The sequence below is a fragment of the Pundamilia nyererei genome, unplaced genomic scaffold (assembly GCF_000239375.1).
Source record: "Pundamilia nyererei isolate P.nyererei 1_Seehausen unplaced genomic scaffold, PunNye1.0 scaffold00148, whole genome shotgun sequence".
Classification (NCBI taxonomy): Eukaryota; Metazoa; Chordata; class Actinopteri; order Cichliformes; family Cichlidae; genus Pundamilia; species Pundamilia nyererei.
This window is the reverse complement of record NW_005187549.1, coordinates 1,477,821-1,482,897: the sequence shown is the minus strand read 5'-3', so window position 1 is coordinate 1,482,897 and position 5,077 is coordinate 1,477,821.

Genomic DNA, 5,077 nt, shown 5'->3' with positions numbered 1-5,077 from the left:
TTACAGTTTTGACAGCTTCGAGCTGCTCTCTTGGTGTGGGAGTTTGAGTTTTGCAGTGGGAAGGTGTGGTTGTGTTTATGTAGCTTTAGAGAAGGGTGTTGTGTTTGGACATTGGGGGACCTGGTGGTAACGTTTGTGACATGTGTTTTAGCATTTGAGAAAAACTGTAATCAAAGAGCCGAACGTCCTTCATATGTTCACTACATGTATGTATATATATATATATATATATATCTGCGTCACACTCACACGGCCTGTTTATGTAACTGAACCGGTTCATCTAAAGCGCTTTTCTACTGCACTTGAGCACTCAATATGCCTTAATAATGAATCAGTCATCAATATATTAGGACAGAGAACACGACTCCATCAGTGATTGATTAGCAGCTCAGATTCAAATCTCTAGTCTCAATCTTTGTAGCTGAGAGACTGAGTGGACAGTCTGATTGTAATCTGATCAGGAAATGAGAACATTTCATGTGAAATAAAATCACACACACAGACACCCATTTTCATGTGCAGACTCATGTTATGGGATTTATTATATGAAAAGTGGAGCTGTACAAGAATTGAAGTACCCCAATGGAAGGATGCAGGATGACGGTCTCAAGAAAAGCTTCAGTGACTGTCAGCTCAGATTTATTGTGTTTTGGATGACTGTATATCCTGGTTTAAATGCTTTGACTTATTGACATATTAACACCTGGACACACACACACACACAAACAGCTAAAAAGAAACATGGTCTGACTCCCACCTAAATATATAAAGAGTAACTGAAGGTTAAATGCAGCTAACATGTCCTGTTTTAAGCCAGGCACTCACACCTCCCCTCCACTGCATCTCAGCCACCATCGCTCTGGCAGTAAGGGCGCTAGAGCCAGAGTAGGGGAGAGGCAAGGTGGAACAACCTATTTTGTTTGGGGGGGGGGGGAATATCTATACTTTTGTTGTTAAAATATTACCTCTCAACCAAGTACTGTATGGTTTTTATATTTTTAACAGTGTGTCACACAAACAGCAAATATTGTCCAAAAAAAAGTAAGAAATCTTTGGGGATGCTTTGATTCATTTTGGGGGTGCTGAAGAACATCCAGGTGCTAAAAACACCACTGGCTGAGAACCAGTGTCACGGCCTTTAAAGTTCTGGCATTTATTTCATGGAAAAATATAAACAAAAAACAACCCAATAATTTCTTACAACTTAAACATAAACAAAAGTTAACTTAATCTGATTTAACAAGTAATAAAAGTGGTCAAAAATCCTTTTAAACCCTCTCGTTGTCCCATCTGACATTTGGCAACTAAAACATTTCCACTACACCCCTCCAGGTTTCTCTTAATCCCTTAACTATTGGAAGGGTCCAAAAGTTAACAAACTAATCACTTTTACAAACCCTTTCCAAAAGCAAAATTAATTACAAATTTAGGTAAGCATAGTCTTATTGTTATAACAAACACAACTTTTTAACAAATGAGTATTTTATTGCAGGGAATAGGTAAGGTTAAAGTTTAACAACAAACACTGAGCCTCACTTTTGATATTCGTTGACAACATGAAAGAACGGGGATTCAAACACTCTCATGCAGCCTTTTCTATTAAAATACCGCATATAGCACTCAATCTGGAACCTGAACACAGTGAAATATCTTCATTTTTAACATATTTATGGCTGTGATGAACCAGCATCTCTCTCATGTGTTTTAGTACCTGTGACAAGACAGTCATGAGTCTGCACACAGACGTCGTGTTGAACAGATGGCGCTGTGGTGAGGTCAGAATAACTAAGAGCTCATTACACTCAAAACTGAGACTTTTTTGTCTGATTGTAAACACCCTTGAAAGTTACATGTTGCTACTAGGGGCGTCATAGTGGAGGCAAAAGTGATGCTCAGATAAAGACACCCAAGTAGCCAAAGGAAGGAGGCAGCTGCAAGTCTCTCTCTTAAGCATGTAACACAAGATGAGCTCATACAGTGGCAATTAAACGTTTTTAAACAGCAAGTAGCTTTTATTGGTGTGGTTTGCTTTAAGGTGGATTTAAAACTTTGCATTATTTTCTAAACAGAAAAGAGTTCCGTTTATTGCAATATATAACGCAGAAAACCAAGACATAATTTTTTCAATAATCTTGGAGTCCTCGTGTATCAGAGCGCAGAGAAGAGCGGTTTCAAAACACCACCAACAGATGACCAAGTGGAAAAAGCACTCGAAAAACAGACAAACTATACTGAACTCGCAAACAAACAGTGCGAAGAAGCAAAAAAAGCGCTGAATGGGGGAAAGGTTGTGTGTCAACAGAGTGATAAAGTTGGTGGTTTCACAGGCCATAGAAAAAGTCTCCTCTAAATACAAGCTCTTCACAGAGCGCCTCACTCTTGACTGCATCAGCGATCGCCTGGTTGAGAAAATCTGGCCTGAAATTGAGCTAAAACGTTTGGATCTATCCCTAAAATGGCGGAAAAATCTAGACAAGGCCATTCTCAAGGATCTTTGCAAGACACACAACTGCAAGGAAAAATATTTGATTTTTAATCTGAGGGAACAGCCTGATAATATTACTGTCCCAACCTTCACCAAAAAGCTGTTGTCGTTACCAAGAAGAGTCCTCAGTGTCTCTAAAAACAGGGAAGAGTACAAGGAAGTGGTGAAAAATGTCACTAAAGATCTGGTAATGCATGCTATGAGCCAAGAAAATGAAGCGACAACATGGCATCCAGGAACATCAGATTTTATTATACTTTTGTCCATAAACTACAAAATGTCCTTAGAGAACATTGAACAACTCAGCCTGACAGTATACAATGAACTCCATGACAGGTGGGATTCTCCAGTACTCTTAATAAAGTCAAGCAACCCAGTGGTTGACGAAGCAATCGTCAAAACCTTCAAAAAGCATGCCATGTGATTATGTGACAAAACTCTTAAATTGGCTTAAAATATTCATTTAAATTGGGCATCTAAATTTAATTGTAAAACCAGAGTGGTTAAAAATAACCCCTCTTCTTCTCCCAACTTCCTTCCCTCATCACTAACTGGCTGAGGCAGATGGCCACCCCATCCCAGAGCCTGGTTCTGCTGGCTCTCTTTTAAAAGTGAGTTTTCCCCTCCCACTGCCACCAAAGTGCTTGCTCTAGGGGGTTGGAGTTTTTGTGCATTATTGTACGGTCTTAACCTTACAATATAAAGCATGAGGGAAGTGTTATTGGAGTTTGGTGCTGTTACTTAACTCAAAATGTCCAATTACATTTTGAGTTAAGAAACAGCACCAAACCACAAAATAAAATAAAATAAAAATTAATAACAAAAAAGATCAAATAAAAAAATGAATTTGTTAGCTGGTTACATTTGTTTAAATATTCTATTTCTGTGTTCCAGATCCCCAGAATTTTCTGTCTGCCAGTGTGTCATGCAGTTTTCAAGATTAAAGTCCTTGGCAAAGAAAAGAAAAGTTCCCCACTTCAGCTCTTGGAAATGCACATAGCCTTCATCAGTGGTGGTCCTGGCCTGTTTGGCGCCCTGGGTGAACACTCCCTCTGGCGTTCTTGTCAATTTTCTTGATATTTATTTATAATCCCCTCTGCTAATCCTTGATATTTATAATTGAGTGATCTGTATATATTAGTGCTATTTCTTAAATGTTTAAAATCTGTAACCTAATGTATTGTTTGGAGTTTAGTCTGTTACTGGTACTATTTTTACAATTTCTTCTTGGAACAACTGTAACCAACATAATTTCCTTAGGGATTAATAAAGTATTCTGATTATGATTCTGATTGTTTCAGGATGACCTGCCATTATCCAGTCACACATCTGCTTACCTGTATCTTTTGCTCGTTTCTCCTCCTCTTCTTTTCTATTTTTTCTAAACTGAGGACCTGATGGCTTTGAACTTTCTTGTCCATCTTCCATTGGTTTTAATTTTGCACTCCAGTATGAACACCCATCCCCCAACCCGAGGATCACCACAACATAACCTAACAGACCTACACCTTAGTTCACAGATTCACTTTGTCTAAGGTTTATTTCTGGGATTTCACACAACCCAGGATTCAAATCATGAATACATAATGGGCTTGGATTGATATGGAATGCCAGGACTGCCATAATAAATTAATTAAATACACCATTAAATAATTAATTAAATGTGCCAATATCTAATTAAAATTGGAAATAATTAATTTTTTACAGTGCAAATACAGTTTGATGACTTTAAATCATCAAACTGTAAATTTAGAAAAACGATCGGTGCCTGTGCCATCCCCAAAATGCGCTGGCATGATGTCGGGGCAGCAACCTGGTTTCATTTAGATTTGTTTAGATTGTGTTCACCCTCAGACTGACACATCTGAATTAAAACTGATAAACAGAATTTAAAAGGAGGGAGCCATGGACACAGCAGCAGATCAGTCCTTGTAGGAACAGGACATACGTTTAAGTAAGAGGGGGGATAATCTGATTGTGATCATTTTTGATCTGACTCAGTGGTGCTGGCTTCTCTCCCGGACACATCTTCCCTTTACATGCGGGTCACTGATGTAGAATAGAATAGAATAGAATAGAATAGAACTTTATTAATCTCTATGGGAAGGTCAATTTATTGTTCATTCTTGAGGATGTGGTTTCTGTGTCTGTTCTTCCCATCCTCACATACAGCTCAACTTTAAAAGCAGTGCAGCTGCATGGTTGCAGATGTTTGTTCCCTATTGTGATGGCTGCAGTTACAGCCACAGATATTGGGTAATATCTGCCAAACATCACAGTGCTGCAATAGAGACTTATACATAACACTACACTAATATTTTGCTTTTCTTTAAACATAGGATTCAATTTACAGGGTAGTAAAAAATTGTTTTGGTTTAGAATTTATTTATTTATACAATCACGTGATCCTGTATTCTAAAATAAATGCACATATTTTACTTTACACTGTTATGTGTATGATTTAGCCTTTATTTGTTTTCTGAGTTACCTGGGTGGCAGTTCTTCTAGTCCCTTGGTTGATGAGCTAAGAGGTGGAAAAGGAGCGGAGCAAGCATGGAGACTTGCAAACTGGGTCATATTACTCATATTTTC